Genomic DNA, 11269 nt, shown 5'->3' with positions numbered 1-11269 from the left:
GTTATAGCTCGGTAGGTAGCACTAGTATAAACATTAAATAAATATAATAAAGTACTAAATAATAAATCTAACTTTAAAATACATTTAAATAAACCCCTTAATTTTTTAAAACCCATTAAAATTAAAATTAAATTATTATTTAGACATAATACATCTTTAACCAAACCAGTGCACTGCTACTAATCTTAAACATAACCGTACATTAACCCTAAGCTATTTTTTAGTTCTTGTCCAACATTTTTCCATCCGCATACCTGTCAACACACCTAAGATTTTGGTGGACAGTCCTGCTTTTTTCCAGTCCTGTCCAGTAAAAGTTGGGTTGTTGCAAAGTATGCCATTGTGAATAGGTAGCAAATGTTAGGCATGTATTACAAGTGGTCCAAAATCAATTTAAAAATTTAAAATAATCCCTATTCTTTTATTAAACATCTATGGATGTGTGACTGTGTATGATAAACGGAGGCCAAGTTCCTTGGAGCATTTGTCTCTAGGTCATTTTGTGTACAGTACACCTCAGTACGTGTGTGCAACTCTATTGGTCGTTTTGGCAGGGGGCTGGCCTGCCATCAACGAATGAAGTGCGTTCTGCAATTCACTTGTTGATGCCAGACCAGCCCCCTGCCGAAACGACCAATAGAGTTGCACACACGTTCCTTCACGGCAGCTGCTGCTGCTCCGATGTGTTGTTAACCCCGTATTAACCCCTGCTAGGCAACCGGGAAGGAAACGAAGATTAAACGAGCACGAAGAATGTCCGCGAATATTCGCCCGAAGAGAAGACAGGAACGGGCGAATATTCGCGGAATACGAAGGTTTTTTTCCCCCCGAAGACGAGCACGAAGAGCCCCCTGGTGCCCAAGTCTAATTGATACTTTACTATACAATCCCTCTACAAGGTCATTAATAAATATATTAAAAAGAATAGGACCCAAAACTGACCCCTGTGATACCCCACTAGCAACAGTAACCCACTCAGAGTATGTACCATTAATAACCACCCTCTGTTTCCTATCACTGAGCCAGTTACTTACCCACATACACACATTCTCCCCCAGCCCAAGCATTCTCATTTTATGTACCAGCCTTTTATGTGGCACCGTATCAAATGCTTTGGAAAAATCAAGATATACAACATCCAGCGATTCACCCCGATCCAGTCTTGAGCTCACCTCCTCATAAAAGCTGATCAGGTTAGTTTGACAGGACCGATCCCTTGTAAACCCATGCTGATATGGAGTCATACACTTATTTTCATTGAGATACTCCAAAAAAAAAATGTGACCTGACGCACACTCTAACATTGTACAGAGACTACACTCAGTTTAACACTATATACTGACACCCCATACAATTTAACCCACACTCGAACACTGTACAAAGACACTCCACTCAGTCTAACACTATATACTGACACCCCATACACTCTAACGCACACTCTAACACTGTACAAAGAGACTCCACTCAGTCTAACACTATATACTGACACTCCATACACTCTAACACTGTACAAAGACACCCCATACACTCTAACGCACACTCTAACACTGTACAAAGAGACTCCACTCAGTCTAACACTATATACTGACACCCCATACACTCTAACCCACACTCTAACACTGTACAAAGACACCCCATACACTCTGACACACACTCTAACACTGTACAAAGAGACTCCACTCAATCTAACACTATATACTGACACCCCATACACTCTAACGCACACTCTAACACTGTACAAAGAGACTCCACTCAGTCTAACACTATATACTGACACTCCATACACTCTAACACTGTACAAAGACACCCCATACACTCTGACGCACACTCTAACACTGTACAAAGAGACTCCACTCAATCTAACACTATATACTGACACCCCATACACTCTAACGCACACTCTAACACTGTACAAAGAGACTCCACTCAGTCTAACACTATATACTGACACTCCATACACTCTAACACTGTACAAAGACACCCCATACACTCTGACGCACACTCTAACACTGTACAAAGAGACTCCACTCAATCTAACACTATATACTGACACCCCATACACTCTGACGCACACTCTAACACTGTACAAAGAGACTCCACTCAGTCTAACACTATATACTGACACCCCATACACTCTAACGCACTCTAACGCTTTTTTAATGGCAGAGGCCTACCACAGCAATGTCTGGCTGGAGGTGTTGCCACCCGTGTACCTTACTGCAGCGCCTTGAGAGGTGGCCACGTTTGAGCTCTTTGGTGCAACATAGCATAGACCTCAATTCATTTTACAACTGTCGGCCAGTGAGGACAGCTCAGGGCTTGACTAGGGATGACAAGAGATGTAGAGCTCGGCCAGACATATCCAACTGGCAGCTGCACACTTCAGCACCAGACCCGCCATCTTACGGCAGATCTGGTGAGTACTGGGTGCTGTTGGCCAGAGGTCTACCAGGTGGCCAGACTGAGATGTTTAGTATTATTAAAATGCTGGATCGCTCTCAGAACAGACCCCACGATTTTGAGTCAGCAAATAAAAAAATTACAGCCTTTATGGAAGGAGGAGAAAAAAACCCATAGCAGCTGCCACAAAAGCATAAGAAATTCAACGCCGTCCCGTCATCAACCCCCTCTTTCTTCGTGATGAGGTTATAATTTAAGTAAATGAGGTCCTTGAATCGAGCGCGGAGCCGGGGCAGCTGTAAAGGTTTAGGAATGGAGAGTCAAGAGGTAGGGAGGAACAGGGGGGAGGGGGGCGACGGTTGAAGAGAAGCCCTCTCTGTCTGCTCCTCTGAATACCCATTTTTGTCTTCCGGTTTGCCGAAATGTAACGTTTTGCCTCTTTTGTAGTCCACGAAGGCTTCAATTTGGCTATACATTTATTATTTTGACCTTTGGCTGGTAACTTTTCCTTTAAGAGGGGAAGTTTTGTGTAGAGATTTCAATGTGTTTTTTTCTTCTTCTTCTTTCTCCCCAATTGTCTTGAATATAAAAGAGGACCTTCTTCTTCTCAGAAGATGAAGAGGGGGTAAATAAAAGCACCTAGGGAGCAATATTCATCAACAAAAAAAATCAATTAGTCTCTGGGTTTGAGAAGCGGCGTGAAGAATGGAGGGAGGGCGCGATGGAGTTTAGTAGAGTGACAACATGAATTCTTACCCCTTTTAATCAGATCCTGCATGGTCCTCGTCAGAAAGCCAACAAGAACGATGGGCTGTGCCTTTGTATGCACAGGCCAAGGTATTGTGACTTCTCGTCAAACTTTGGAGGCCGTTGCTCACTTTGTCCTTCTGATGAGGGAGAATGAAGTTTAGGATTGAGATGGAATGTTGGAACTTTGGTAGAATTTCAAACACTTTCAGGGTTAACCGTTTCATGGTTCTTCATCTTTGGGGGGGGGGGGGTCACATATGTCACCGAGACGATTGAACGGTGGAACCATAGAGAATGTATTTGTCACTGCTGATGACAGGGCCGGCCCTATAATGGGGCAGACTGGGGCAATTGCCCCAGGCGGCACTTTAGAAGGGGCGGCACTTTGCCACTTTTTTTTTTTTTTTTTTGAAGCGGAGGAGAGAGAGAGGGGCACCGAGTGGTTTTCGCTTACCCGCTCAGCGCCCCTCTCTCTCTCTCCTCTGCGGCGAGTCTCCCTGTTCGGTCCCGGTGCCGGCTTGTAATGCAGAGCGCCGGAAGTGACGTCAATTTCCGGCGCTCAGCATTACAAGCCGGCACCGTGGCAGAGCAGGGAGACTCGCCGCAGGACTGTTTAAAGGTAAGTACCGGGGGGGGGATCGTAGATTATGGCGTCGGCGGGGGGGGGGCGGCGTTTTAAACTTCGCCCCAGGCGGCGTTAAGTCTTCGGCCGGCCCTGGCTGATGATAATTAAAGATAACCTTGGTAACCAAACTCTTCAGAAATACTTCTACTGGATTGTCCTTCAACATCTTAACGTTTATGAAGGACTCATACACCCTGCCAAGACAATTCATTATGGTAATGCTAATGAAGTCCGTCCCACCATAGGCTTTCATTAGTCAGGGCGTTCCATCAGGGTGATTTAGACAGAGTGTTTCTATTGTTTAGCACAGGTGTATGATAATGGTCCTCATCAACAGTCTTGATGTTCAAGGGTGGCTTGTTTTGTAATAAAAGACAGAGATTGTCCATGTAACTATCCGACTACATGCCGGGAGATTTTGCAACACACCCTAATGTTAGTTGAAGGTTCTTCTAAGGATGTGCTTACCAGCTACGGAGGTCTCAGCTAGTATTTTTTCCAGTACCCATATATTGAGCAGTCTAACCTTGTTAGGTAAACCTGTCTAGTTCTTAGGGGACAGAAATGGAAACCATGGTGTAGATCTGTTGCGTTGGCTTCAAAGGGTCAATGTGTTGGGCATTCACCAATGGCCTTCTGTTCACCATTGTGGTAAAGAGCCTTATTTGAGTGTTTTTGGCCCTTTTGTAGCCATTCTCCGCTGACCTCTATAACTAGCAAGGTGTTTTCACCCATCGACCTGACTCTCTCTGAATGTTTCATGGGCTCCATTCTCTGTAAACTCGGTAGTGGGTGAAAATCTCAGGAGATCTGTTGTTTAGGAGCCACCACTTCTACAGCCATCAAACTTACCCAGGGAGATCTTGATTCTTCGCCTTTCTAATTTTGGGTCAGCAGCATTTAAGCCTCTTCACGGCGTTCCTGTGCTTTCTATATGGAGCATACACAAGCTTGCAATGCCCACCAACAACGGACAGCCTTTTTTACGGCGAGTCCCCCGCTTGGGGGCGTCTCAAGTTACATTACAAGTTACATCTCGTGCCATTGCAGAAGAAGAACCTCCATCGACATATCAGTCTGATCCTTCCTCAGGACTGGAAATGGAACCAACAACCTCACATGTATGTTTTAACTTTTATGGGCCTTGTCAGTGGGGTCCGGTTGGTATCCCTCTAGTCACAAGTGAACAAGGAGGTCCACGTCCGGACTCAGCTTTTCACTTGGGTTGAGCCCCCAAAAGACCCCAGAAGGGTGAAATACCATAGAAAACAAGGTTGAGAACCTCACCAAGAACAGACAGCTGTTATACACCCCAAGTTTATTTAAAACGAGGAGAGATGTTAGAACACAAGGCCGTAATCTTAAACTAGAGGGTCAGAGACTTAGATGGAATCTTACTTTACGGAGGTGGTAGATAAGTGGAACAGCCTTCCTGCAGAGGTGGTAGAGAATGGCATATGGCTACTGAATCCTGATTACGGTCTGAGTCCTGGATGGGTCTGATCCGTCATCAGATTCTGATAGACTCAGAAACCATCCTGAGCTCCTAGAAAGAGGGACATCATGGGAGGAAAGAGGGGCTCAGGCATTTGGGTGAGGGACTGGACAAGCTGAACAGGGACACTTGGGAGGTTGTATTGGTATTAATCATCTTGTGCATGTGCGGTAGTAAATCTTTAAGTCAAGAGCCTTCAGCAGCAGATGTGATTGGCTGTTTGGGGAGGGCCCATCATGCCCATGAAGGTAAATTATCATATTAATAAACCGGGGCGCCGTCCGTCCTGAAAGGAAAAGGGGGATTTTCAAGCGCCTGTCCTGTTTATTCACCAAACTATAAGGGCCCATTAGCCCTCGCACAAAGAGATAACAAGCGGGATTAATTCCGCCCCAACAAGGGGTATAATAGGCATTGAATAATCTGATTTGCCCTTTAAAGGTATAAGCCCCCCCCCCCAAAAAAAGGCAGAGAAGTTAAAAGGCTGAGCTAATGAAAAGAAGGGGGTGTAGGACTCAACAAAATAGAGGGAGGGGGGTCAAATAACCCTGTAAACTCAGCTCAGAGTCACTCAGTCCTACTAAAGATTGTCATCTGTCAACAACGGTGATATTGAGCCGAAACAGAATAAGATAGAGATTCGTATAAACTTATGGAACCTCGGAGGTCTCTTTCTCAGTAAAAACGTGACTAATTGATGAACTTTTCCCACCATGCAGAGCCGTTTATTGCTCTCTCGTTCTTTAGATGACATTACATTGCCCCCTTCTGGTCAATGTCTGCATTCCACTGCTTTACACGTGTTGCATATATATGCATATATATATATATATATATATATATATATATATATATATATATATACACCGTATTGGCTCGAACATAGGCCACACTTTTCCCCCCCACTTTAGGTCTTTAAAGTGGGGGTGCGGCCTATATTCGGGGTCAGCAGGTAGCAGGTTTAGGATACAGATCCCCCGCAGCGGTGCAGGGGACCTGCATCCTACCGTCTGATACGCTGACAGCCTCCCCTGCCAGCACTTTCCACGGGGGGGGGTGCCGGCAGCAGAGGTTGGTTACCCGCATCGCCGCAGCCGGTGACCGTCCACACGATGCGTTTTAGCTCTGCCCCCAAGACTTACCAGAGCAGACTCACGGGTGTCTTGCGGGGCCGGCGGGGGACATCTACGCAATACGCGTTGTCACGGAGCTGGCTAGTCCGACCGACTACCTCCGCTGTCTTGTGCTCCCTTAGCCTGGGACAACACACTTTCCCCAGTTCCCCGGTCACTAGCCGAGACTCAGTGTAGGGTAAAACCAAACGAAGACTGATTTATTTCTCACACACAGGACTGGATATATCCAGCAAAACACACATTAACATAAAACAAGATATTGGGACACAAACCGCCCCTTAATCTGCCTCCCAGAGACAACAGGGGCAGTAACGGGATTAACAATACAATAGGGGGGGAGACTGATTTATATAACATTAAACATCAAAGAATGGTGGTCACTCCCTGGTGGCAGATCCTGGCTGTCTGCGGAGATAATCCCCTCAACCAGTGATGAGATGATACTGCTGGGGGTAGCCACAGAAGCCTTTACAAACCCAGGGCCCATCGTCAATAGGGAGGAGGCTGGCAGTCAGGCTTCTCCAGTGGTCCCAGTGATGGAGGCTTCCGTCACACGCGTATACAACTTCCGGAATTTGTATACGCGTATTGCGTAGATGTCCCCCGCCGGCCCCGCAAGACACCTGGGAGTCTGCTCTGGTAAATCGGGGGGGGCAGAGTGGCAGCATATCTCGGGGGGGGGGACAGTGGCAGCATATCTCAGGGGGGGGAGGAGGAGGAGGACAGTGGCAGCATATCTCAGGGGGGGGGGGGGGGAGGAGGACAGTGGCAGCATATCTCGGGGGGGAGACAAAGTGGCAGCATGTTTTTTTGGTGCTTTTTTAAAGAAAAAAACGTTTTCTTTTAAAAAGCACCAAACTTTTAGGGTGCGGCCTATATACGGGGGCGGCCTATATCCGAGCCAATACGGTATATAGTCTCATCCATTCCAAGTGTCCCTGCTTAATACGACCAGTCCCTCTTTAGTTCCCAGATGACCTGCTTGCTGAGCATGAGGGCATCGCAGGGTTCTACAGCGATGTCCACATTGTCCCCTAGGAGTCATCCCCTGAAACCCTCGTAAGCGGGCTAACCAGATTTGGTCAATTTTTTACGAATCTCCGAAAACGAGGAAGAACCCCCAACGGAGGAGGAGGACTAAGAATTTCCATTGGGCGCTTTAAGGCCAGTAGTCACCCATTGACTTTAGGTAGATATGAGAGGCCACAGGCTACGTTTTTATGCTGGCGGCCACCAGCGACAGACCAGGTGAGTATGGAGGGGTGTCGCCAGCAGCCCAGGGGGCATTTGCTTGGTTCTCTGGGCCTAGCTGCAGGGGACCTGGATCCTCCTCTCTGGCAGCCGGTGGATGCTTCTGTCCGGCATTTCCTCTGGGGCTTCTATGACGGAGCGTCACATGACCTTCAAGTGCTCAGTCATAGAAGACCCGGCGGAAGTGCCGGCAGCAGCAGAGGTTGTGTATGCGCATCGCACAGATGCCCACCGGCTGCCCCCACTAGACACCAAGGAATCTGAAGCACGGGGGACAAGTCTGGGGATGCATTGGTAAGGGGGGGGGCAGAGTGGCATATCCGGGGGGGTATAAGGCACATCAGGGGGTCAGAATTGAAAGCCGTGGGGCAGGTTGGCAAATAAAAACAAAAAATGCATTTTTCTCAATCATAGTTTTTATTAAATATGAAAAAATTGTTTCAATGTGAATTAATATTTACAAACAAGGGGTTAATTCCACGCGTCCGCAAGTCGACCAATCAGTAAGTGCTCCCGAGGCTACTGGTCGGTAAACTTTGCCTTTCTCCCCTCCCCAAAAGCCGCCATCCCCTCCTTGCAATCGTCCTGCAAAGAAATAAACAAACAAAGCAATTATCGGAGGGGTCTCAGATTCAGGAGCCGCATGCCTATCCCGTGCGTGTTTATGCTTAATCCCGCTCACTGAATTAGCCTTTACCACCTCTGCTGGGAGGCTGCTCCACTGATCTAGCACCCGCTCAGTCAACTTTTTTACATTGCATCACTGTATGCTAGTAATATAAGGAAACCCTCCCATATGGCGTGAATTAAAGGGCTAGGGGGCCACTTTCATTTTGGAAATTGGGCCCCTAGCCTGGCACGTTTAGAAGCAGCCGCCGCGACTCCTTTGAACATGTTTAAATACCATTTTTTTTTAATTATTCTTATTTCTTAAAGAAATCTTAATTTTATTCCAAGTCTTATCTAGGTGCTTAACCCCTTAAGGACCAGGGATTGGCCTGGGTCAACGGCCAGAGTGATTTTTTTTCATCTCTGATATGGGGTTTTTTAAATGTCGATTTTTTGTATTAAAAATAAATATAAAAAAGGAAGGTTTTTCTTTTATTTATCTTTTTAAACAAAAAAGGTTTTGATCTGTGATCACCCCCCCCCCCCCCCCCAGAGTACAGTGGTACTCAAAGATTGACCGACACTGATGATAGGAGTTGTAATCCGGGTTTAAGTCATGCCCCCCAAGGTTGACCCCCCCTCCTCACCTGCGTTAACCGCTTCCTTTGCCATCGATACGATCAGCTTAGAGTTGCTGGCTATCTTCTCCGCGCAGCTGATCGCCTCTTCCAACACTTTATCCGCCGGGAAGACTTTGCTCACAAGTCCTGCGATGACATCATATCGAAGCAACCTGCTTTACATTCTGTGTATATATATATTTATTTAAAAACCACATCTGACATTCTATTCCTTTCCTCTGAAGGCTTGTTCTACGGCAACAGCCTATCATTGCCAGGGTTTGAGTCACTTGACAATCGCTAATGGTAAAAAAAATCTGCCAATGATGTAACATTTTAAATTAAAACGGATTATTTCAACAATGACAAAAAAAAAACAAAAAAAAAACATCATGAATAAATAGAAATACAAAAAGAAATGTAAATTAATAAAAATTAAAAAAAGAAAGAAAAAATAATAAAATACAAAAATATTAATAAAAATTTAAAAATAATAATTAATATGTCCAAACACAGCTAAGACCCCATATTGCCATACCAGCTTCTTTTGCTTCCTAGGCCGCGATGCAATCTCCAGTGAGGATCATTTCCATTGCAAGAGACTTGCCCACCTCCCGCGCCAGTCTTTGCGTCCCACCGAAGCCTGCGGGGGGGCGGCAGAAAGGGGTCAGACTCCCACCCAAAGCGCCAGCAAGTAATAAGAAACAGCCTGATTTTCTCATGTTTTCGGCGTGTGGTCTTCCCCCCGACCAAGATAAAAACCTTTAAACCACAGGAATTTATAGTCTATACATATGCTGGCAGTTTGGCCAGCACAATGTATAGTGCAAAGTGTACCACTTAGTCAGCGAAGCCCGTATAAAGGTACTGTTTCATTATTTGTAGTCTTTTGAGGGAACGAGTGGGGGGGGAATGTAAAACGCACCAAATCAGGTAGTTTTACATATAAAAGGGACGGTCCAATGTGACGCCAGCTCTAAAGAAGAACGCTTATTAAAATATTATGAGCCAATCAGTGGCAGGGAAGGGCTCTCATAGAAATCAATGGGAGGTCATTCCTCACATGATGGGGGTCTGAAGAGGAAGGGGGGGTGTATGGCTCCTCCCACCACTGCCTATAGGGTGCTAGCCCCACACGCAGCTAGCCTACCTCGCTTAGTGTGTGTGTTGGGGGCGGGGCATATGTGTTTGGCATTACCCATTCACTGCCTGGTTCCACCAAATCCAGCCCTTTAACACGTAATAAAGCTGGCCACAACTCCCCAACACCCCACCCACAAAGAGCAGGGAGCGGAGACCGGCCCTGGGAAATTCCCATATATGGGGGGGGTCCAAAATTTTATATTATCTTTAATCATAAATGAATCAATGACATTGGTCAGAAGACCGGGGTAACAGACACAGTACCTGGGATGGTGCCCAATAAAATTTCTAGTTGCCTGAACTGTGCCTTTTCTCCTGCATAAATAATGTCACACATCATAGCCAACTCAAATCCTATGCCAAACTATGGGGAGGAAAAATGAAAAACAGTCAGAAATCAAAAATATATATATATATATATATATATATATATATATATATATATATATATATATATATATATATATATATATATATATATATATATATATATATATATATATATATATATATATATAGGGCTGCAACAAAGAATCGATAAAATCGATAATCAATTATGAAAATCATTGTCAACGATTTTCATAATCGATTAGTTGAATCGATTTATAAAATTGGCTTTTTCAGACCAAATGCTCTGAAAAATTCCCCTCCTTCTATAATCGGAAATCTAATAGAGATCGGATTATAACACTAGAATCCAGATCCCCCGCAGCGCTGCAGGAGACCTGGATTATCCTCTCTCAGCTGGTGGGGGTCTGTGCAAAACGCACAACCTCCGCTACTTCCCTTCACTTCCACTTCTACGTGCCCCACCAGGGGTTAATATATCAACAGAAGAAAAATGGGACAAATAAGCACCACTGGGTAAGCTAAGCCTGGAGTATTATTTTTATGTTTATGCTTATTTGCCCTGCGCTTCTTCTGTTGATATATTAACCCCTGGTGGAGCAGGTAGAATTTTTTTCGGGATCTTTTAATTATGTGCATTCTTTAATTTGTGTTTTTTTATTTTTTGATTGCTGTAATATTTGATTGTTTGCATTGTCCATATATTTATATATATATATATATCTATATTTTATTGTGTATTATCTATATTTTTTAAAGCATATATTTTTATACCTATTTTAGCGCTGTCAGTTTTTCTTATATCAGGGGGGGTATAAGGCATATCAGGGGGCACAGTGGCATATCAGGGATATAAGACATATCGGAGTGTATAAGACATATCAGGGGGCAT

At 45.0% G+C, this 11269-nt stretch overlaps 1 pseudogene; it reads right to left on the bottom strand.

The window, feature by feature from the left end:
- Nucleotides 1-8114: 8114 nt before the first annotated feature.
- The window catches only part of LOC149279710 (enoyl-CoA hydratase, mitochondrial-like), a 324415-nt pseudogene continuing 321260 nt past the window's right edge, over nucleotides 8115-11269 (bottom strand).

The sequence above is a fragment of the Sceloporus occidentalis genome, unplaced genomic scaffold (assembly GCF_023333645.1).
Source record: "Sceloporus occidentalis isolate IW3139 unplaced genomic scaffold, rSceOcc1.0.p SCAF_161, whole genome shotgun sequence".
NCBI classification, from domain to species: Eukaryota; Metazoa; Chordata; class Lepidosauria; order Squamata; family Phrynosomatidae; genus Sceloporus; species Sceloporus occidentalis.
This window is presented reverse-complemented; position numbering and strand designations above follow the sequence as displayed.